General features: G+C 42.8%; 1 protein-coding gene across 2 annotated transcripts in view; it reads right to left on the reverse strand.

The window, feature by feature from the left end:
* The window catches only part of KCNB2 (potassium voltage-gated channel subfamily B member 2), a 240,545-nt gene that overhangs the window by 153,114 nt on the left and 61,668 nt on the right, over window positions 1-25,763 (reverse strand). Inside the window, exon 1 of one of the 2 annotated variants that reach the window (XM_053395867.1) lies at window positions 14,389-14,950. The exons of the other annotated variant lie outside the window; for it this stretch is intronic. The gene's annotated coding sequence lies outside the window, so the exon portion shown is untranslated. Of the gene's footprint in view, window positions 1-14,388; window positions 14,951-25,763 lie in introns of those variants that run through there. 2 annotated transcript variants of the gene reach the window in all.

A 25,763-nucleotide genomic window follows, 5' to 3' on the forward strand; every position in this document is an offset into this window, starting at 1 on the left:
ACAAATGTTTGGCTAATATCAGTTAATTGAAAGAACACTGGGCAAAATTATTTTTCTTGTCCACACAAAAGAGTGCCAAGTTGTTTTGAAACACACAAATTAGGTAATAATTATGTTTCTTTTACTATGACAAGCCTTTTCTGTTTCATTATGTGAAGAAATAAATTCCATTCCTCTGAAGACTAGCACGGATTGCCCTTAATCAATAATGACAAGGAAATTGCTTTAAATCACATTTATCTTATATTTCTTTTCAGAAGAATAGATAATTTATTTGCACTTGTGAGAACAGATGGAAAAAGCGACATTGCAAAACTCACTTATCTTCTTTGCAGTGAGCCATCAAATACAAATATCATTAGCAGCTTTATCATCACCTGCAATAATTGCAAAGTCATAAGTCACAAAGGTTCTGGCTTTTCATTTTTTAAAGAATTTATCCATCAGCTCTGCATCTACCCTGAATTGCAAGGTAAAACAGGGTGATTCAGGGAAGGTTCCCATGTTGGACCGTGCCATTAATAGGACATATTGAGTCAGAACATGAGTTACTCTGTGGCCTCAGCTGTCCAAAAAACCAGATGACTCTTCCCAACCCTCCCACCCCACTCTACCATACAGAAATGAAACCATACTGGATAGCGCTCAAGAGAATGTGGGAGAGAGGTGTGTGTGTGGTGTGTGTACTATTTTGATGGCCAGATCTAGTTTTAATCACATTGAATTATTTCCCCAGGGCACTCCTGTCATAGTGATTTGGGTGTGGAATTTGGGTTCGGGATTAAAATTGAGTTTGTTTTTTATGCAGATCTATACCTTCCCCTGGGCAAGTAAATTGAGAGGTTTCCTTCTTCTAGGGAGAAGCTGTATCTCCAAAATTCCATGTTGGCCGGCAGAAGTCCACCTCCCATGAACAAACCTTGGGGTAACAGGGTGCTTATGGGGTGGTGGTGCCATTTTTTGACAACAGTCTTTCTTTGGGATCTATTATGGTTTCACCCCACCTCCTCAGCCCCAATGCAAGTCATTGTAAGTCCCCAGAAGAAGAGACTGTTTCCCCCAAAACCTCTGGTGCTGGTGATAGTTCCCATACCCCAATATTTCCTGGAGAACCATGGACCCGTGCTCTTTTTGGCACGCCCACCACTATGATCCCTATTGCACCCACCCAAAGCAGTAAAGTCTGCCCTTGTAGGAGATCAATTCATTTAACATTCTGAAATTTGGTTGCTTTCATCCCCCAAGAAAAGGTGACCAAGCCTCCTAATTGCATCCAATTCTGGCAGAAAATGTGTTGTCCCGCATCAAAGTCAATGAATGTTTTTGCCCACAATTTGGCAGGGGTTATAGAGATTCTAGAGATTTGCTCTCCCTGCAAATTTTAATCACTTGTATGAAAAGCACACACACATATATACATGGGGTGTGTGTGTGTGTTTATAGTGAACAGGGGAGGGGACTTGGTTTTTAACAGATATAATTGAGCCCCCAGTAATGGGTCAAATTAGTAAGACACAGAGCACCTCTGATCAGTCTGCTTTCCAAAACTAAAGATACAAGTTGAATCTTGAGGCCAGTACACACCTCTAGTATTCTGCATTACACTATGAAACTCATTTGTGACAACCTTTTATGGCAAACAGAAAATCTGTCAAACCAAAGCACCTAAGTATACGGAGAACATAATTCTATAATATTGATCTTCCCTCATTCATTCCTGACCCTTGACAACATCACTTGAGAAAATAAATGTCACAGGACTCAAAACCAGCAAGAATGTTCATCCTTACTCCAATCACTCTCTCATTTATGATTGCCCTTGTGTGTAATTTGAAAATACGTTTCCTTGAGTTTATAGATTTTAAATTATTTTCTCATTCTGTCGGTAAAGGCTCCTATGGCATCTTTCTACTTTTAGTTTATTTGATGTACTGTAATCTAGTTTCAGATGCTGTCATAACAATGAGTCATGCTTTGTAAAGCTGTAGAATGATCTTTTGCTGCTTGGCTAACTGGTTCCTTGTCACAGCTCATTACTAATACTTGCCTTTTCATCTGACAACTGTGGGCTACCTTCCCAAAAATCGCTTCTAGTACACCCCTCTTCAGCATTACTTATTTCTCCCTCAGCTGACATAAAACATTATAGAAGATCTGACTTTTTGGAGCCAAATGTGTTAAATATTACTAAGGGCAAAGTTATTGTATTGTAAGCTCCTTGGGGCACAGGCCTCTCATTCTTGCTCATTCTAACAGCACTATGTACATACTGTAGATGGTGACTTACGTTATATATTAGGGGTGTGCACTGACTTTGGAGGAATCCAGAACTGAAGCAGCTAGCTTTGAACAGGCTCTCTCTCTCTCTCTCTCTCTCAACACACACACACACACACACACACGGAGGGGAGCTCCAAATCCAGGAAGACAGTGGAGCTAACGCAGAGAGGGAGAAAAAGAAAAGGGGGAAAGAAGAAGAAAAAGAAAGAAAAAGGAGTCCTAACTTTACTTTACCGCTGCTGCCCCCATCTCTGCCGACAAAGAAGAGGGGAGGTAGGTGAGCACGGGAAGGCAAAAGAGGCTCCGAAAAAACACGTGGCTGAGCCTACCGGAGCCTACCCCTCCATGCAAAGCCGCATGACAAAGGAGATCGCAGAAAGGAAGAAACTACCCCCTTCTTTTCTCCTTTCTTTAAAAATAAATAAATCCTTTTTTTAACCCCTTCCTACCCCTCTCCCTCCCCCCCCTTTTTAAAAGAAATTCTTTTTTATTCCCCCCCCCATATACTTACTTTTATCATTTTTCTTTTTAAAAGAGGGGCCACTGCTGCTGCAGCCACCCTTTATTTGAATCTTTATTTTTATTGCTATCTTTTCTACACACTATTTAAAGACACACTTCTCCACACACACACACCCTCAATTTAAACCTCATTTTATTTTCACCTCAAACTCCCCTCTTAAGAATTAAAATGGCAGTACCCATCACAGGCCATTTCCTGGGACTGCCACTTCGCCCCAGACTTTCCACTCTCTTTTACCTATCCTCTTTTACCTATACTTTACTCATTTTTTTTAAATAAAAAGCTCTATCTATCTATCTAAAGACAACACCCCTTTTTTTTACCTTTAATTCTCATTTTTATCTTTTACCCGTACATTTTTAATTACTTTTTTACAAACAAAAAATAATAACAATAATTAGGGGAAAATATTATTATTTATTTTATTTTTATTTATTTTTTAAAAAAACACACATTTCCCCCCCTCTCTCTTTTTAAAGCCCTTTCTTTTCTATTTGTTGGCTTGTTCTTGAGGGGGGAATCTTTCGCCCCCAGCTACGACCACCACTCTCTTTTAAAACACTGCTATTGTTATTGATACTCTCCCCCTCAACTCCCCCCTTTTTATTTTTCTCTCCCTTTTTGCTCTCCCCTCTCTCTCTTCACCCCTCCTCATTTTTTCCCTTTATCCCACCTTTCATTTTCCATCCCCAATTTTGTTTTCTATCCCTTTTATTTTTTAAAATCAACCCCCCTTTTTAGCCTGTCCGTCAGTTTGTTTTTGAGAGGGGAGCCCTTTCCCCCACCCCCTCTTTTAAAATAAGACTTTCCCCCATACCATTGCAGCAGCTCACTCTCCCTCACTCCTCCCCTCTCCCCCTCTCTTTTCTTCTCCTTCCCTCTCCCACCCTTCCCCCTCCTCCTCTCCTTTTCTCTCCCTCCTCCCTCTCTTCATCCCCCCCTTCCCCTAAAGGAAACACATACACACATTCATATCACCCTATCATAATTTGCCCCCCCTCATACTATAGCTAAAACTACTGCTGCAAACTAATACCACTGATATTACTGTACTATCTCCCCTCTCTCTTTCAACTCTCTTTTTGTCTCTCTCTCTCTCTTCTCTTTTACTCCAATCTCCCCTCTCCCCCCGCCTCCCCCTTCTTCTTTCTTTCTTCTTCTTCTTCTTCTTCCCTTTTCTCCCTCCACCCTTTACATATAGCCTATTTGTCTGTCTCTGTTTCTAAGCGCACTCCCAACCCCAATTTCCACCTTAACTGGACCCCAGTACCCCTTTTGGGTATATACAACCCCCTCCTAAACACATATTTCCCCTGGCCCCACCCCTCTAATCTCTTGCATCTCTACCTGCTAACCCCCCTCCCCTTATATGAACTGTCTGTCCATTAGTCTACCCATCTCTGCTTACCTGCCCTCCCCCCCCCAGCCTCGGCGGCATCGCTGAGGCAACTACAGAAAACCCAAGAGAAGTTCTTAAAACACAGGCTAGAAGTGACACAAATGACCACCTAATCCAAACACTCTGTAAAAGCCACCAGCCAAAGCCTGATCACCTCAGCAACCCAACAATACTCAGGAATCACCACTGCCACAACTCCTAACCACTACACACCCTACCCCAAGTGGACGCCAAGCCAACCTCAAACCAAAACTATCAGGGAGACTGAGATGACACCAACCAGGGAGATGGCAAACAATGCTAAGATGGTAACTCCCCTTCAAGATGATGACCACCCAATAACGAAACGAGATCTGAGGGAAATGGAAGCAAGATTAGAAGCACGATTAGAAGAAACACTGAAGGCCACAATGGCTCCCATGCAGGTACTAATCAACAACCTAACCTCCAAAGTGGAAGCTCTAGAGAACAAAAACCAAATGCAAGAAAGAATAATAGAGCAATACCGGGAGGAGAACGCATGTGTGAACAAGAAACTGGACGAACTGGTAAACCAAATGGAAGCAGAACACAGAGAGATGAAAATTAAGCAAGCCGACCTTGAAGACCGCAATAGACGTTGTAACATCCGCTTCCACAACTTTCCTGAAAAAACAGAGGAGAAAAGCCCAGCAGACCTAATTATACGCTGGCTGAAAAACACAATCCCAAGTCTGAAACTTGAGGCAGATGACTTGGAGAGAGCTCACAGAGCCCTAAAACCTATGCCAAAACCCAGCGCCCCCCAAGAGACATCATTGTATGCTTCACACGCTACAAAAAGAAGGAAGAGATATGGCACCACCTCAGAAACTCAAGCAACCTTTGATATGGAGAAACCCCCATTCTGGCCCTACAGGACCTATCTCAGGATACCCTAAACCGGAGGAAAAGCCTGTGCCCATGCACCCAGCGTCTCCAACAAGGAGGGATCAAATACCGATGGGGCTTCCCCTTCCGCCTCATTGTAACAACCAATACAACACAACACATGGCTACCAACATACCTGAGGCCCTGCAACTACTAAAGAACCTTAAACTCGACCTCCCACCGGAATGGCAACCGACAAACCCACCAAGTGACAGCCCCAACCACGAGGAAACAACAGCAAACAACTGGACGACGGTACAGAAGAAAAAGAAACAACAGAAGCGGCACAACAACGCAAACCAGTACAGGCAAGCATCATGCTCAGAACCGTCCCGCCGGCCATACGACACAAGAAACCAGACCAAGATTAACCAAGCCAATTCATCGCAGATGGACAACCCTACAACAACAACAACCCCAGCTGAATGAAGCAACCAGGGAAAAACCACAAACTGAAGGACTGGTGATTCCCCCCCCTTCCCCCTCCCCCCCAAACATAGATTTAGTTAACACCATCAACATCCCCCCCAGCCCCGCACCCCCACAGAAATCCCCACCCCAACACCAGTCCAGACGACCTCAACCACATTCCCCATCACCCACACCTTCAACATCCTCATACTCCATACTAAGGAAAAACAACTCCAACCTTAATAACACAACCCACAATCAGGCTAAAATCTGATAACCAACCAGCACTATGGTGGCACCAGAGCGTACCAGCACCCACATCCCCACCCCAACACACCAACAATGTTGCTCATAACATTGGCAACATTGCTTACGAACCTTATACCTGACAGAGACGTTACAAAGTCACTTCACACTGTCTCGCTGATCACCCCCTATCGCAGACAACAGGGGGGATGGCCTGTCCTTGAACATGGCCTTCCAAACCAGCTGAGACCTAGGACCAACCGGCTAAATGCCAGATGGCCCAAAATACCCCAAACAAACACCTATATGACTACATATAGGAAACTCCCTACAACTTACCCCCTACTCTTTAACCCAAATCTCACTCTAATCCCACTAGCCCCCCACCCACCACACCCTAGGTAAGTGCAACCCCACTGGTTCTTTAAACAACACGAAGAGAGAGACACAAGACAACCCGAACGGGTTGGCAGGGAATCGCCCCACATAATAGATAAGCAAGATGGCTAACCTAAAAGCAATCACATTAAATGTGAGGGGGCTGGGAAACCCCAACAAAAGAAAACGCATCACCCCCATCAAAAGAAAACACATAAACACCATGAAACCACACATCACCTTCCTACAAGAAATACACAGCCCACCCAAAGGCAGCAAACTCCTGAGCGACCCCCGCTTCAGTCAACAGTGGGTCGCACAAGGCTCAGGGAAAGACCTGAACTTCACTGCTACAACAGTCCTCAAGGACAAAAAAGGCAGATTCATTTTCGCTAAAGGGACAGTAGATGGCAAAATCAAACTGACAATCGGCTCCATATATGCCCCAAACACGAAACAATTAGAATTCTTCCAGAAGACACTAAACAAATTCCTCTCCTTCTCTGAAGGGGAAGCAATCCTAGGAGGGGACCTCAATCTAAATATGAAAGGTTTATCCCTGAAAGATATCCACCCCACAACCCCATGGGCAACCTTCCTCCGAAGGAAACCCCCAACAACTAGGAACTCTTACAAGTTACTAAAAATGCTAAAAAACAGGGGTCTCTACGACATTTGGGGTGAGCAAAACCCGGGAGACATCAGCCATACATTCCAATCGGGACGCCATGATACAGTGTCCAGACTGGACAGCATTCTACTCACACAGGGTCTGATCCCCTCAGTAGAATCAACAAACATAGGTAACATTAAAATCACAGATCACGCCCCAGTAGAAGTCATCGTTAAAATAGGAGAAGGAACACAAACCACCCCATCATGGTCCTTCAGTCCCATCCTAACTACAAACAAACAAATTAGAGAGAGTCTCACAAAAACCCCCCAAAACTACTTCAAGGAAAACGATGTAAACAATATAACAACCCCCCTCCTATGGGACGCAATGAAAGCGGTCACCAGAGGAGCTTGCATAAAAGAGAAAACATTCCTTAAAAAACAAACCTCCTCAAAAATTAGCAAAATAGAACAAGACATCACAGCCCTCTCATCACGCTACAAACAAACAGGATCTAAAAAACTCCTCAAACTTATAGAACAAAAAAGGAGAGAACTAGACTCCCTAGAAATTAACAAAACAATGATCAACATTCTATACTCTAAACAACGTTTCTACGAATATGGAGGGAAAAACTCCAGATTACTAGCAAATAGATGTAGGAAAAAAGCACTCAAAAGAAGAATACACTGCATCACCAAAAAAGACGGCAACATAACATTCTCCCCCGAAGAAATAACCGCAGAATCAAAATGATCACACTCCCAAAACTAACCTACCTATTCCAAACCCTCCCAACCTGGATCCCCTCAACCCAACTTTGCAGTTGGCAGAGAAAACTACACTCTTTCATCTTCTCACATAAAAAACCAAGAATAAGCCCCAAATACCTGCACCTCCCCACCTCAGACGGAGGATGGGGAATCCCCAACATAGAAGCATATTACAATGCCAACCAAATACGCCATATAATCCCATATATACTAGAAGATGAGACAAAACAATGGGTACACCTAGAGAGGGACACAATTGAAAACACCTGCACCACAACATACCCACTCCTCCCAAACAAACTAAAGAAAATTCCCACAACACTTAACAGGTACACACAGACCATGCTCAAAGCATGGAAAACACAAATAGGCAAACTATCCCCAACCCCATCCCCACTAATCCCCCTGGCGTACCACCCATTATTCCACCATGCAGCACAAAACCTCCAGATAAAAACCTGGCGAACCAAAGGCTTATATCGCCTAATAGACTTTTATAAAAATAACAAACCCTTGTCAACACAAGAAATACAAGACAAACTAGAAGACACCCAAATGACCCGGTTAACACAACACCAACCCAACAGTAAAATCAGCAGCAACTAGGCCCCTGACAACCTTCGAAAACCTCCTCCTAACAACAAAGGGAAACGGGAAAGGGACGGTATCCGCAATATACAAAATACTACTCCAAAACCCCGCAAATCCCCTAGACGCAATCAAAAAACAATGGGAGAATGACATAGGCTATGAGATTAACCCCACTCAATAGACCAGAATGTGGTCTAACCCCCCCTTTAAATCCATATCAATGAAAAGAAAAGAACTCACACTGAAACTCACCTACAGGTGGTACCTAACACCAAGGAAACTAGCGCTAATACACCCAGGAACCTCACCAAAATGCTGGAGAGGGTGCACCTCCACAGGCACATACCTCCACATGTGGTGGGAGTGTCCCAAAATTCAACTATTCTGGACAACAGCCATACAAGAAATATGTAAAATAACTAAGCAAGTAATAGACATCACCCCAGAATTGGCCCTACTAAACATCTTCCAAGACAACAATGCCCATTTACACCACAAAGAACTCATAACCCACCTGCTCTCAGCAGCCAGAAACACCATAACCAGACACTGGAGAGACCTGTCAGGAATAAGCATGGACCAATGGTACCAAATAGTATGGGAAACAGCCCTACTAGAAAAATTAACTAATAAACTGAAACTGACACGGGGACAAACAGAAGAAGACGCCTTCACCCCGGTATGGCTCCCCTTTATCACATACACAACCCAACAGGACAATGACAATAATCCACCAACAGCATACAAATCAATATGGCTAACCTGATCCAAAACATACACCTACCTCACTCACACACGAAAACAAAGATCACCACAGCCAATCACAAGCAAACAATCACACCCTAGGCCAACCCCAACCTCTCTCACCACCAAAGGAACACAAGTGAACAACACAAGCAACGCTGACACCAAACTCTACATACATTAAACATAATAGAAACACTGCCACCCGACCCCACCCCCATCCATCTTCCCTCTCTCCACCCCCCCTTTCTTTTTTCTTTCTTTTTTCTTCTCCCCCTAATGCCTCAACAAATGAAACGGATTTGTAAAAATGTTACATGGAAGTAGAAGAAAAAATACGAGGCACTACACTTCTGTAAAACAAGAAAATCCTTTATAAAAAAAAATTTTTTTAAAAAAAGCTAGCTTTGAACAGATTTTGGGCTTGTCCAAAATGAATCAGGATCTTTCTGAAGTACCTTGAACAAAATCAGGGACCTCTGAAGTACTTCGGGGAGTTGGAAATTCAAAAAAACAACACTGGTTGTTGGAACATTTCCCTCCAAGCTTCCCATATAAGGAAAGTGGCAGAGTGAAGGGAAGGGTAGGGAGAACTCTTTGGTGACTGACTGGTATTGGTGCTAATCAGAGGGAAGGATTTTACCAGAGTTCCCCAATTACTTTGTGCTGGTTGGTGAGTGGAGCTAGCAGGAGCAGGAGCCCCTTGTATATGGCCAATATGGCATTTAAAAATTGATTTGTCAAAAATGTATATAATTTATGTCAAAACTTTAGAGACAGAACACAGCCACAACTGATAACAGCCTGCAAGGCATGGAGTAGGGGGTAAAATTAAATGTTCTGTAGTTTTTAAAGCAACCTGCTCATTCAAAACCAATACATCAGTGACAAATCTTCTGTGCAAGCTTTCTCCTCAGAGTATTAATATTCTATATGCAAATAATCTTTGCACTCTCACTTACAACTAAGCTCCACTAAACATACTGGCACTTACTTCTAAATAAGTATACACAGGGTTGGCTTGTCAGTCTACCAGCACAGTCAGAAGGTGTGTGGTCCACAATAGATACATCACATTGAGGCTATTGCCTGGGTCATTTTCCTCTTCCTCATGACTATTTTTCCAGTTGCAATGCTACTATTTATGCATTTTCTTCTTTGCACCGAAAAGTGTTGCTTCACTTTATACTTATGCCAGCTGCACTTCAAATCCTTTTCCAATAAAGTTATTATAAAGACCCAAGGACAAGGCTGGGGGACCTGGCCCCTAGATGCTGTTGGACCCCAATCCTATCAGCCCTAGCTAGCAAAGTTGTAGTCCAAGAACACCCAGGACAGCCATAGGTTCTCCATCCCTGCTCTAAGCTTCACTCTTCATGACGCAGCAGAGCACATTTTCCTGAACCCACTACTGAAAAGCAAGCGTACAAGTGATAAAACATGTTATTTTCTACCAATGGAAGCTTGAAGTGATTTGGCATAAGGGGCCTGAGCAAGCCTGACAAAAAGTATGTGTGCTAAAAAAAAAAAAGAGGGGTCTCTGTGTAAGCAGACTGTCCAGTTGTACCATTTCTCATCAGTTTAGAAGACTGCGAACCCTACAGAATCCATCGTCTTTTCTGCAGCCATCCAGTTAACTACTCAGTTCCATAACTGTGTATGGGCAAGCACAGCTACAGCAGTTTGAAAGTACCTGTCAGGTTTAATAGCAAGAGCAGAGAAAGAAGGTTTAGTCTAAGAGTGACCTTTAAGTCCCTTGGCTCTTAAATGTGGAATGTGATTAAGTTCCAGAAGCTTAAAACGGCCCAGTTATCATCAGCAAACCATATCATATCTATACCCACAAGGGACTTTTCATTTCAACTGCAGTCTTCCAAATATCAGAAAAAATATTATTGTGCAATCATTATTATTAGTAATAGTAAATCAATGTTAAATTGGCCCAATATATATTAAGTGCAGATGAGCTGATTTGTTTATTATGAGTACCCATAAATGGAATCTGCAAGATAATGTTTCAGTGCAGAATGTATGGATTTAGGTTTCTGGCCAACCATCTATGTCTTTTTCCAGGATACACCATTATACACACAGCCTAGTTATCTATTTCCCCCCTATAGTTAGTCAGCATATTACCCACGGAGCATGCTTAACCCTCAGTGGACTGTTTTCAGTCCCTTTCTTAGGTGTCTACTTCCAAAGATGTTTGCACTTCTGAAAATCTTGGGAGTCCAGCAAGCATGCTTATACCCTCTTTGTTATGACTACAAAAGGATTCATGTGGCTAAATAAATTCGCTTTTCTTATATAATGTGTATCATTATGTGCACACACACATAGGTGTTTGCTTTTTACAGCAGTATACGGAAGAAAACAAAAGCTCTATGAACACTTACTGATCATTCTAGGTTTTAGGTCTTTATATATCTATTCACATACATATAGTGATGTATATTTGTCTATATTATTTTTAAGAACCCTTAACACCGATCCAATTTTATTTTTTCATGAGAAACTATCTTACAGTATTCTTAGGCCCTGTATAGACAGCACATACAATAAAGTAGATGTAGATACCAGCAACAAGAACAAAAGTGAACACTTTCCATTCAGAGTACTGCAACAAGCTAAGATGTTTTCTATAATTTGCACTACAAATGCAACAAGTTTTAATGGTGTTATCTCACTATGCCAAGCACATACTAGAAGGATAAATGTCATTGGCCATGAGGAATTAATATTTATTCTGCTATGATGCCAAACCCACATGGGAGAACAAGAGATTAATAACAGTCAAATTTTGAAGTATTATGGTGGATCTTTCCTACTCAAATTTCTAAGCGTTGAAGCTGCAGATGTTCTACTCAGTCAAGCTAGTAATACCTCTATGTGGCTTTCTGAATCAACTGGTTATTTTCAATTCTGTGACTTTTAAAGAAAGGGCAAAGTGTCATGACCTGAAAGATGTGGGTTGATGCCATGTGATGTAGATTCCAAGCCAAAACACCACAAATACAAGCATCATATTTGGAAGTAATAACAAATACATAAACCGCAACGCTTTAATGCATGCACATGCATTAGAGAGAGCCACTGCCATGTCTGCTGAGCATAGTGTTGTTTTAAAAAGTTAAAATAGTAGAGTCCCTAATCCAAAGCATCTTCTATGTTATTAGGTATAAGGAATACATTATTAAGAAATCTCTCAAGGTATCTGTAGCTTAACATCCAAAAGAGAACTACAACCTCTGTCTGATGCAATGGGTTCAAGTAATGGTGAGCTCTACAGACGTTTTTAAAGTATTCTTTCCTAATGAAGAAAACATAAAGTAGAATGCTGAATAGTTCCTGGCTAAAAAAGTTTGTAAAATATTATTACACCAGGGATGGACAGACTCTAAGAAACTGAGTATGAAAATTAAGTAACACACCAGGAAGCACAAGCTATTTAATCATAATTGGAAACAAAGGAGAGGTCCCTTTAAATCTGTTTCTCCCTCCTTGCTTTTGAATTCCAAGTGCAAGATGTTAATTAAACTTTTAAAAACAGTGCAAACATAAATAAATGCATGCACAGGCATCATGAACGCACCATCAAGCTAAAAGATGTTTTAAATGCTTAAGCTAATGGAGAGATGCTTAGAGGTACATCCCTCTTGTACAGCATCATCATCCCCCCCCCCTCATGTTGATGGTGAGACACTTAACTTTCTTTTTGGAGAATAAGGCAGAAGAAAGTTCAGGTTGCACTGTACACGAGAACAACCCCCATCAAATAGAGGAAGACTGATGCCCTTAGTGCATTGAATAAGGCTGCTGAAAACAAGTGACAGCATGAGGAAGGCAGAGAACAGCTTAAGGAGAAATTGGATTCGTTTGGTATAATAATGTTTAGGGTGTAGCCAGGATTTTTGTTGGGGGGGCAGGCCTTTTGTTAGGGGTGCAGAACCTTGGTTTGCTATGTATTTAGATTTATTTTTATTGATTGGTGGGCAGCTGCCCCTCCGTGCCCCCCCAGCTATGCTCAGGTTGGACACCTCACTGTTCTGATAAAAATCTTTTCCGTATTTGTCAGTTTTAAAAAAGTCATGGAGTTAGAATCACACCAACCCTACAATCATCATTAGCTAATTGTGTGGTTTGATTTTGCTGTCTCTGAAGTCAGCAATCAACAAACTAGGGTCAAGAGATTGGGCCATGTTTTGAGCAGGAGTTCAGGGCAGACCTTTCCCCTTGCTTTGCGTGATGCTGAGCTGGAAGTCAGAGGAGCCTGACAAACTTGAGCAAAGTCTGCCTGTTTTAGCAGCAAAGCTCTCTTGAGTATCCAGCAGGTCTCACCCTTAAGGCGCCTGCCCAGCTCTGCTGCTATTCTCCTCCTTTTAAACCGACCCTGGCGGCTTTTCAGCATTACAGGATAGGATTATTGACTGAAATCTGTTTCTCTTAGTGGTAAGGGCTTGATGGCTGTTTGTTTGCAAAGTGACCCGACTGCCTTTTGGCAATGTTAAGGGCTGCCTTCAGTGGTGGTGGGGAAACAAGCAACCACCAAAATTCATTCATTTCAGCACTGATGTGGCAGCTGGAGTTTGGGTGGCAAGTTAAAATATTCAAGAAACTGTAAATGCATTGTTTATTTTTATCTTAATCATTATGTAACTTAATTTGAATGAAGTCCAGGAGGTACTATAAATATGGACAGTACGTACATAAGCTGTATGCACAGACTTACTTGTACGCAGTGTTTAAATATATCAAGCTGCTTGACAGCTTTGATATTGTTTATATAAAAGATGCCCCACTGCACAGGTGAGCGTGTACATCTTCTCTAAAAAAAAAAAAAAGCCCCAACTCACAAAACCTCCACTACACAACTGTATAAACTATGTGTTTGAATATACCTAACACCTTTATGACTTTTTCAAAAGCACCTTAGTTTAAAGGAGGAGGGAGGAAGCAGCCAAACTGTCTTTTTAAAATTCAAGCTTTTCAGGCTATCATCAGGTTACTCCAGTCAAGCCATGGGGGGGGGAGTGCAATGTGTGTTTCAGTATGATCCTCTACGAGGGGCTGCTCTCGTTTTTGACAGCTCAAGAAGCATAATGAACATGCACTCCACAGTTTGTCCAAGTGTGCACATTACGTTACAAAATCGCTTCAATCCATCCATCCACAAGCAGTCATTCAAGAGGCATGTGGGTTATTCATAAAAAAACAAACCCCGTTTCTGTACATGGAAACAGCCTCCCTCTTCCCCGCCTCCCAAACCCCCCACAACCACTTTTCCTGCTCATTAACCAAGAGAGAGCCCCCCTACCCCACCCCCTCGCTTACAAATATTTTTTAAAAGCATCTCCCCTGCCCTCTGAGTCCACTTGGAGCCATATGTCAGTCTCCAACCTCCTCTGCCACTACCGGGAGCGAGGATGATTCACGAGCGAGTCTTTTCTTCGCTTTCTTTTCTTTCCAGACTCCACAATGAGGCAGAAAAGAACCCCCCTCCTCCCCTTTCCCGCTTACCTTCCTGAGACAGACCACGCTCAGCATAAACACTGGCGAGGGAAAGCACAAAGGCTCCGGAATCCCCTGCTGCCTTTCCAGAGGGGGTTGCTCTCAGGTTTCCTTTGCAAATGATCTGTTGACAATCCGCGGTGGCAGAGGCGAGAGAGGGAGAGGGAGAGATGGGTTTGTTTTGGTTCGGGAGGGGTGTGTGTGTGTGTTTCTCCCCCCCCCTCTCTCTCTTGCCCCTCGCTGATGATTTCCCCCCCCTTGCTCTGTATTCCTTACTCCGAATCACCATCTCCTCTGGGATGGAGGAGGAGGAGGGAAAGGAGCTGGTGCTGGTGGTGGAGGAGGCTGGAGAAGGCAAAGCAAGGGGGAAGCCATCCTCGCTCGTTCACTCGCTGTCCGTCCGTGCTGCGAGCGCTGGAGGATTGCAGGAGGAGGGAGCCAAGGAATTGCTCCTCCAGCCCCACCGTAATCTCCCCTTCGCTCGCATGTGATGGGGCGGCTGGTGGCCGCCGCCGCTCCTGAGCGTTGTGTGTGTGTGTGTGTGTGTGTGTGTGTGTGTCTGCGGGTAGATGCGCCGTGAAAAGCGAGCGGCAGCCGTTTCAGCACAGCGTGGGGAAACCGACACGCTCTCTTTTTTCGCTCTCTCTCTCTCTCATATACACACCCTCTGTGCATGCACACGTTAGGGCGATCTGCTCTTCTGGGGTGCAACATTCACATCTCCAAGGGGGAAAGGCTCTTTCGCCCCGGCCGCCCGTCAAACACAAGGGGTCCAATCACCCAAAGACAGACACCAGCTTGATTTCACTTGCTTTGGACAGGGGCAGAGGGGAGCTGTGGGGTGGAGGTACCTAGTTTTCTCCAGGTTACCTAACGGTACCCAGCCCCCGCCCCCTTGAATTGTTCCGAGGCTGGGGGCTACCCCATCTCTGATGAACAGAGCTCAGCCCCAGGATGCCTCCCCCCACCCCATGCCACCCCTGAGACGCGTAAAGTACTCAGAAAGAGAAAGGGCTTTGAAGGACGTGGACACGTGTCTTGCCCTCACCTTTCTTTCAGTCGTCAAGAAGAGGCCTCTACCCAGCACATCGGTTTTCGCTTCTCTGTTGTTTTCCGGTTGGGGCCGCTTTGTTTACATTTTGTTTTGCAGCTGAATTGCTGTCAGTATTTCTCACAATGTGCGGCTGGAAATGTTTTGTTTTCCCCGTGTGAAAACTTTTCAATAAATATATATTGTGTGTGTGTTTTTATCAACCCACATGGAAAGAGGCGGTCTCTCTTAGTGGTTAGAGCAGGGCTACCCAACCAGATGCCCATTAGCCAACAGAGTTGCTTTCTCCCCTGCTGAAATTAAGTTTGAAAGAAGAAAGTGTTGTGGTATGTGCTTGGTTGTGGTGTGTGTGTGGTGCCCACAGCAGTTTCCTCAGTTTGCAAAAGGCTGACAATTCCTGGCTTAGACTGTTGGACTGTAAACTGGGAGATCAGCTTCAAGTCCTTGCTCAGCCATGAAGCTCACAGAATGACCTTGGGTGAGTCACTGCCTCACAGTTCAACCTGCCTCACAGGGTTGTTCCAAGGCTAAACGCCAGGCTGGGAACCCATGTATGTCCCCTTTAGCTCCTTGGAGGAAAGGCATTATTTAAACGTAATAATAAATAACATACGTAACAGGAGAACATGCAATTAATCTAGGTTTACTAAAATCACTGTGGCAATCCTGCAGGGACCATCAGAGTTTAACCCCATAACTTCTTTTCTTTTCTTTCCTTTCATGTGAAATGCTGTTCTCCCTCTCCCCATATACCTCAATCCTGTGAGGTAGTTTAAACTGAGAGTCAGCAATTGGCCCAAGGTCACCCAGTGAGCTTCCTGGATGATTGGGGACTAGGACTCTGTCTTTGTCCGACACTCTTCACCAGTACACCACAGGGCTGTATCAAAGGTTCAATGGACAACATTGGGAGAGAGCGAGCTCCAAAATTAAGAGAGCCTGATTTTTCAGACAGGTCTGAATCCAGCCCCCTCTTCATTTTAGCAATTATGCAATGGTTTTGTGAGTAATGCTCTTCACACAGACACCGTTCAAAGATGCACATAGCCTCCCTCCTATTGCTTCTAATGCTCAGCACATTTCCTGGGAATAAACTCTCTTGATTTTAACGAGAGTAATAATAATAATAATAATAATAATAATAATTTATTATTTGTACCCCGCCCATCTGGCTGGGTTTCCCCAGCCACTCTGGGCGGCTTCCATAGAAACCAAAAATACACTAAAATATCATACATTAAAAACTTCCCTGAACAGGGCTGCCTTAAGATGTCTTCTGAATGTCAGGTAGTTATTTATCGCTTTGACATCTGATGGGAGGGCGCTCCACAGGGCGGGCGCCACTACCGAGAAGGCCCTCTGCCTGGTTCCCTGTAGCTTTGCTTCTCGCAATGAGGGAACCGCCAGAAGGCCCTCGGCGCTGGACCTCAGCGTCCGGGCAGAACGATGGGGGTGGAGACGCTCCTTCAGGTATACTTCTGCGTAAACACTTCTAGGCCTGGACTTTAAAATATCCCAATTCTGGGCTTGCATACTAAAAGCACATAGAGTTACAATCCCTCTGAAATGCACTGAAATGCAAGGGACTCTTACTAATTTATTTTACAAATTTATAAACAGCTTCGCAGCCTGAGGCTATCAAAGTAGTAACAAATTATGACTGTACCTTGATGCACGTTTCTCCTCACAGGTAAGACAACCTTGCCACCTGCAAAATAGGCACAGTGTTAACTCAGCCAAATTGATTGTTTTATCACCTATATATGCTGTTTTAAAGGGTTACTGTATTTATATATTTTGCATGCATTTTGGCTGCAATTGCATTGCCATTGTCTGTAAGTTTTGCATTTCATTTCCCTTTGACGTCACAGTTTGAAATTCCACAGGCCATCACCCCAGCTGCCCCTAGTGTCTATATACCTGCAAATGAAGATTGCCCTTTTATGCATCCAGTGAAGTGGGCTGTAGCCCAACAAAATCTTTTGCATAATAAATTTGTTAGTCTCTTAGTTGCTTTTACCATTTTCTGAAATTCCTCCCACATATAAACATACCTCACTGGTGGTTACCACTTGCAGCTCGGTACTTAACATACCGTACATCTTCTTTGGTGTAGGTCCAATTGATTTTCCTATGAGCAATTTTTTAGTAATGTGTTGAATCTTAGCATGCTTCCAGAACATCTCACTAGAAGCATCTACGTTACACATGTCATTGTATGCATGATATGGAATGCAATTTGCATTAGAAACCTCTAGATTTGCTACTGTTAAGTCACAGAGCTCATATCCAACCAACATGCAACTGTCTTCTCCCTTGTCCTAACAACTCTGAGAACTCCAACACTTCTCATTCTGTTTCCCTCTACCTTCGCATATGGGAACCCAATGATGGACTGCTTTCCCCCATGAAATAAATCACAGGTTTGCACTGACTATTTGCGATTATCCAAGATAAGCGGAGAGGTGCAGATGAGAGCAGGTTAAGATGATAGATTGTATTTGCATGACAACATAATCATCTGTTGCTAAGTGGGAAAGGTGTGCATATCAGAGATAGGTGCAAGACAATGCGTGCCTGTCAACTTGCTTCTCAAACTGTAAATAGTTTAAGGCTTATTTTAGTCCCCTGCCTTTTCAATCAATATTTGATATCATAACAGTTTATTATGAATAGTACTAGCTCCTGTTTAAATTCTCACTTCCCTTAAGCCATTTTTCTTCAATGGTTCAATGGATTTTTTAAAAAAATCATGTTTATTTAAAGAATCGTTTTCTTTATTATCCTTCATATTTTAGGCAACAGTTCTTATGTATTTTGGTTGCACGAATTCAGCTTTCCCCCTGATTTTTTCTGCCTTTAATAGCTGGTTTTCCCTCCTCACTATTCCAAACTACTGAATGGAATGAAGCACAAGAAACCCATTTGTCCATATTTATTTTACCAGCTCTGCCATTTCCAGAAAGGGGAATAACTGGTACATCAGCTGAAGCATGCAAAGCTGATCCTGGCCACAGCCATTGCCTACCCATGTCAGAACAACCCTAAATCCAAGAAGAACACCCTCACAAATGCAACCTGATTTTGGATGGAGTAGCATTACCAACAGCTTTCCTATTGGCCAATACCAGCCTCATTTTGTCTGCATTGAGTCTGTTTGTTAGACCATAACGAAACCATTACTGATCCCAGGAAACCAGATTCCTTAAATCTGTATTCCCCCCCTTCATCAACATATTTGTTGTTGTTTAGTCGTGTCCAACTCTTCGTGAACCGATGGACCAGAACATGCCAGGCTCCCGCAGTTTGGTCAAACTCATGCTGGTAGCTTCGAGAACACTGTCCAACCATCTCATCCTTTGTCGTCCCCTTCTCCTTGTGCCCTCAATCTTTCCCAACATCAGGGTCTTTTCCAGGGAGTCTTCTCTTCTCATGAGGTGGCTAAATATTGGAGCCTCAGCTTCAGGATCTGTCCTTCCAGTTAGCACTCAGGGCTGATTTCCTTAAGAATGGAGAGGTTTGATCTTCTTGCAGTCCATAGGACTCTCAAGAGTCTCCTCCAACACCATATTTCAAAAGCATCAATTCTTTGGCGACCAGCCTTCTTTATAGTCCAGCTCCCACTTCTATACATCACTACTGGGAAAACCATAGCTTTAACTATGCGAACCTTTGTCGGCAAGGTGATATCTCTGCTTTGTAAGATGCTGTCTAGGTTTGTCATTGCTTTTCTCCCAAGAAGCAGGCGTTTTAATTTTGTGACTGCTGTCACCATCTGCAGTGATCATGGAGCCCAAAAAAGTAAAATATCTTACTGCCTCCATTTCTTGCCCTTCTATTTGCCAGGAGGTGATGGAACCAGTGGCCATGATCTCTGTTTTTTTGATGTTGAGCTTCAGACCATATTTTGCGCTCTCCTCTTTCACCCTCAATAAAAGGTTCTTTAATTCCTCCTCACTTTCTGCCGTCAAGGTTGTGTCATCTGCATATCTGAGGTTGTTGATATTTCTTCTGGCAATCTTAATTCCGGCTAGGGATTTATCCAGCCCAGCCTTTCGCATGATGAGTTCTGCATATAAGTTAAATAAGCAGGGAGACAATATACAGCCTTGTCGTACTCCTTTCCCAATTTTGAACCAATCAGTTGTTCCATATCCAGTTCTATCTGTGGCTTCTTGTCCCACATAGAGATTTCTCAGGAGACAGATGAGGTGATCAGGCACTCCCATTTCTTTAAGAACTTGCCATAGTTTGCTGTTTGCATATATATACTATATGACAAATTATATAAATAGCTTATTTAACACTAAGGCTTGTGTTGCATCTTACCTGTAGGAGTTATAATGTCCTATATCAGGAATGGGGAACTGGATCTATATCAGGAATGGGGAACTGGATCTATTCAACCAGATTGTTAACCGCCCCTCCATGCCACACCCCCCCACACACCATGTTTAATAGTGGATAGGGCTGTCATATTATTTGCAAATGGATTTTTCTGGAAACAAATAACATGGAATTGAACACTAAACTTGCACTATATTCCACCAAACTTCCATAGGTGACTTTTACGTCATATGAAAGCTCAAATATACAGTAATTCAGAATGTAACAGAGGAAGTTGTGGAACTGGGGGGCAGGGAACTGCCATCTGAATACAGCCTCTCTCTAGCCTCATTTTTGTATTCTTTGGCTGGTTGTTGTTTTTTTAGTCAAATGAAGCTGGTGTGCAATTTTAAAGGTGTCCTATGGCGCTGTGGGTTAAACCACAGAGCCTAGGACTTGCTGATCAGAAGGCTGGCAGTTCGAATACCTGTGACTGGGTGAGCTCCCGTTGCTCGGTCCCTGCTCCTGCCAACCTAGCAGTTCGAAAGCACGTCAAAGTGCAAGTACATAAATAGGTACCACTCCAGCGGGAAGGTAAACGGCGTTTCCGTGAGCAGCTCTGGTTCGCCAGAAGCGGCTTAGTCATGCTGGCCACATGACCCAGAAGCTGTACGCCGGCTCCCTCGGCCAGTAAAGCGATATGAGCACCGCAACCCCAGAGTCGGCCACGACTGGACCTAATGGTCAGGGGTCCTTTACCTTTACCTTATATTTAAAAAACTAGTTAAGGTCAGTTTGGTAGAGAATTATGTGAAGTTTCTGCTTAAGTTGCAACACAAATATAAACTTTCCATTGGCTACTCTATAATATTTGATTCCACTATGTGACATTCTATAAAATGTCAGCACATGGTGCAAACTGTGGGAGAGCCTAAAAAGTGCTTTCGGGGAACCCTTCTCATGCAGCAAATTGTATGACAAATACTGAAGTATAAAACATACTTACGTATTTAATAGGTTGTTGTTGTTATTTATCCTCACAAAGCAGCTCAGAACATAGACAAAAACAAATAACAGGGAGCCAAAATTCCAGATTAAAACAACAACAGTAACATTAGAAACACCATTAAAAATAGCAATAGAACATGTGTGCTGCATCATTTGTGAAGGGTGAACGTGTATTATTTGCCATTTGTCCCTTAAAATAAAAGGCAATGACCTTATCCTTCCCATCTTGCTGTTTCTATGATTACTTAATAAGGTTCCAAAAGATCATAGCAGAATTTGTGCACTCATACATAAACCATACACAGAGCTCAGTGGAGCGATTGAGAGGTAGACCGAGGGATGTGAGACATCGCCTAGCCTTGTCATTTCACTTTTATTTATTATTTTGCTATGGTTTTCCATCAGATTTCTGTAAACAGGACTATTCAGTCAGTTGCCCTGAGGCAAAACCTGGTGAAAGTTGATAGGCCAGGATATTCCTGTGATGTGCTTCCATGGGAGATAATTGTTAGATCAATCTTCCTTAATTACTTGTGAAGTACTTAGAACTCTAGAATCCTGATGGCTAACCCTGATGGCTGTATTCTGCTTCCACTGTTGGTGGCAGTATGTTTCTGCATTCTACTTGCTGGAAACTGAAGGAGTGTAAAGTGCTGTTGCACTAAAGTCGCAGGGCTTCCCACAAGCATCTGGATGGCCACTGTGAGAACAGGAAGCAGGACTAGATGGGTCACCTGCTTGATCCATCAGTGTCTTCTCATGATTTAATGAAGGCTAGGAACACTTGAAAACTCCAAAAGGGGTGCACATGCGCACCCCGGGAGCAGGCAGGGAACACTCTGCCACTGGACAGATGATAATGATAATGCTTTTGTATTTACCTTACCTTTTACATTAACAACCCAGTGTGGGTCACAATAACTTCAAATACAACATTAAAAACAATTTGAAACAAGTTAAAATAACACACATAGGGTGTGTATTAAATATATGTATACACTTCAAGTGCCACAGGGTAGGATAAAGAGGTATGTCTTCAGCATTTGATAAAAACTATTTACAGAAGTTGCCAGACACACCTCTGTGGGGATAGAGTTCCATGCCACAGAAAATGCCCTCCCCCAGGTCACCTTCTGAGAGTGGCGGAACTACCTAGGGCCCCTCTGTTGATCTTAACACCCAAAAGCAGGGCTGGCCCAAGACATTTTGGCATCTGAGGTTGACCCACAAATGGTGCCCCTCTTCCTGCCAGGGAAGAAGGGGTGAGGGCAGATCTACATAAGAAACAAGGGGAAATATCAAGTGGACCCTGCTGCCTGAGACGGTCAACTCACCTTGCCTCATGGGTAGGCCAGCCCTGCTCAAGAAGGTGTAGGGAAGGAGGCAATCTTTCAGATATTCTGGGCCAAAGTCATTTAGGGCTTTAAAAACTAATGTGAGCACTTGGAATCAGGCCTGGAAAGAAACTTGCAGCCAATGCAGCTGTTTTCAAACAAGGATTATACAAATTCTAAAAGCAACGCCTGCCAGTAATCTGGCCACACTGCATTTTGGACCGACTGAAGTTTCTCAGTTGTTTTCAAGGGCATTCCCAGGCAAGCACATTGCAAGAATCTGGTCTGTAAGTCATGGGAATAAAATTCCTATTATAATCATCATACAAGAGGATAAGGGCCATCATCATTGATGTATCACACTGGCTATCCGTGCAGTAGGGCATGGGTTGTAGGGACTTAACTGAAAATGTGGGTTTTGAGGGATTTGAACAAAGTAAGAGAGGTGGCATTGCACAGGTGTTCTGGGAGGCAGATCCAAGCATATAAGGCAACAATGAACAAAGAGAATGGGGAATCTGTAGAGAGTGGTGGAGGAGTGGATAATGTTGGCAGGGATGTAAGAGTAGAGAGATAAAGGCCATGGGGCCTTTGAAAATAAGCCAATGAACTTGTGATGGATCTTGGAGCAAACAAGCTGGCAGCGTAAGGATTTAAAGTAGGGGTGTCAAGTAATCAGAACGAGAAGAGTAGTGGATGATTTTGGCAGCAGAGTGCTGTAAAGACACAAGAGGACCAAGGAATTTATGTACTCCCTTTATTTTTGCAAAATAATGTCTACTCATGCCTCTGCAAGGCTCTCTGCAGTTGGGAAGGCATTTAGGATGACTTTTCAGGCAGGCGCAGAAGTGGGAGAAGACAGCAACTACACCCATTCCTGACTGGCAGTTGATAGCCTATGTGCTGAATCTAGAGCATTGGGAATCCCCTGCAGTTAAATCTGTTATTTATTATTATCAACACCTGCCATTCACTAAGGTCCCAAGGTGGGTCGCAACATTACAACACAACATTACCACTAAAAGGAGCCTTCTAAAACCAAAGAGACTTCCAGGCTCAGCCAACCTTTTCCCAGATAGAAAAGAAGACAGAAAGAACAGGAGCACATGCCTTTTCTCACCACTGGTGTTTCCAGTAGTTGTGCTGCCAGGCTAGGCAGCATGAATACGATCAGGAGCCAACAGCCAACTCCAACTATGACAATGTTTGCAGAGGAGCATGGAGAAGGAGAAAATAAGTTGTTTTGGCCTTCTTCATGTTCTGCTTTAGATGGGTCTTCTAGCTATAGCCTGCCCATCTACATACTCTAGTCACACAGCTGCTTTCCATTATTTTGTAAAGTCACTGTGCTAATGGCTTGATAAATTATTTCAAAAAAGCCCTGTGGCTTTCTGTTGGTTCTTTTTCTTTCTGTTCCCACTTCTATTAATGGAAGTTTACCAGACAAGATTATCAAGACGGAGAGAAGCAGTTCAGTGAAAGCAAAGTACACATCCAGGAAGGACAAGTCATGGGCAATATGCTGTTTTCAAATGAACCACAACCTTCAGGATTTGGGCTGTTTTTAGAAAATGAAATTGATTCCTGTTCCTTTGTTCTGCTCCAGCGGCAGCCTCTGAAGTTTTTAGATTTTTAGCCAGGGACAAAACTGGACAAACATGTAGAAAGTGCTGGGAGGGCAGAAATCATCTGCATAAATTAGAGATCACAAATAGAAAAAAACAAAACACCTCTGAACTGTATAAGAAAACACTGATAAAATGAAAAAAAGCATCTCACTTTCTCAAGCTGACTTTGTTCAGATCTAGACTTTGGGTAGTATCCAATGGAGTGAGACACAGAACAGATGTATTGAAATCGGTGAAGTTAGGAGGTCCATTGATTTCAGTGGGTCTGGCCTTAGGATGACTTCCTGTGCAATCCTAACCATGTCTTCTCAGAAGTAAGGTTTACTAAATTCAATGGAGCTTACTCCCAGATACATGGTTTTATAACTGCAGCTTTAGTTATATACAACCGATAGCTGAGTATATAATATTCTAGCTGACAAGAAGAAAAAATCCTTTAGGAGACTCCCATCATGTATGAGAGTTTGCATAATATGCTCCTGCTTATAGCAATTTTGCTTGAAAGAAAAATGTAACTGAAACTAAACTGCAGAATGTTGATCATGGTGTTATGAGTTTTGGGTAGGGGGAAGGGGGCTGTATGCAGAGGCCCTCCTAACCCCTGGATCCAGCAAGTCTTAAAATATAAGTAAGGCTAACTTCCTGATGAGGTGATTGCTTGGGCGATGGTCCATTAAGGGAAACAAAAGACCTCTGTGTGAGGTGGCAAATGGGTGGGAACTCATAGTTAGTTAGAAGGAAAAGCCAGAATTGAGTTGCAGTGATGTGATCTAGAAATAAAACAGCAAGCTGGAGAGGGAGTCAGAGCAGCACCTAGAGACACCAGTATTTCCTTTGGTGCCCATGAGAGGTTTCAGTAAATATCGTCTCAAAAATACATGCTAAGTATTACTGGAACACAGGAAGTAATGTGGTATATATAGATAATGCTGACTACCAAGAAAAACTACAATAACCCATTCTTAAGTAAAAAACCATGGTTTTGGGAAACTTGTTTTGAGGCCTACTCTGTTTAACTGGCCCAACCTACTCCCAGTACTAAAGTCCAAAATATTAAAGGGCTTTTTAGTGAAGGCAGATAGAGGAAAATCAGACATCCACTTGGTGACAGCAGTGAAGAAAGTGGGGTCATATTGGCTGGTTTACTTGCCTCTTTTTCCTCTCTCATAATGCAGGCTACAAGCTCTGCTGGCATACCCCTTCTTGTATAATTGCATCCAATTAACTGCTTATTCCTAGACACTGTTTCTCTGCTTTGCTTCTTGAATCAGTGGCTCTCATGGGCTCAGTAGATTCTTCCGGATGTTGTTAAAAGTCAACGTAAGCTCCCTTTGGTAATATTACATAATCATAACCATGCATCTTTCCGCAGTTATGTCAGATATGGCGTGCCATACAAGACGATAATATACTGCAAAGAAGATGGCACTGTATTAAATGTAAAAAGGAGATAAAAATCTATTTCATGTGCTTATATTCTCATCCCTATCTGAAGAGCCCTAACTAATCAGTTATATTCAGTTACACAGATATAATTTCTAACATTTGCATGAATGCGATAAATATCAATTCATTTGTGTATTTAGATCAGGATGTTCTTATTCTGGAATTCTCAGCTTCAAGTATGTAAATACTTTGGGCCAGTTTACAAGGAAAGTATCTCCCCAAGGCTCCAGGTGTTTCTGTGGCCAGAATCTATTCATGTGGACATTTACTTATTTTATAATTTTTTGATACTGCTTCATATAATAAAAAACTAAGTAAAAACAATAAAAATACAGCAACGACATTCAATAAATAAAAAGCAAAGCTATGCATCACAAATAACCCAGAGAATTCAAAATTAAGAGCCATAGGGTTTTATCCAACCCAGTCCTACTCAGCGTAGACCCATTACTGGACCCAAGTTAGTCATGTTTATTTCCATGTTGTCTACTCTGTTGTTATTTCCATGTTGTCTACTCTGAGTAGGCCTAACAATGGATACAATCCATTGTTGCTTTTTAGAAGCCACACTTAGAAGTCAGAAGAATGAAC

Source organism: Podarcis raffonei, chromosome 7 (assembly GCF_027172205.1).
Source record: "Podarcis raffonei isolate rPodRaf1 chromosome 7, rPodRaf1.pri, whole genome shotgun sequence".
Classification (NCBI taxonomy): Eukaryota; Metazoa; Chordata; class Lepidosauria; order Squamata; family Lacertidae; genus Podarcis; species Podarcis raffonei.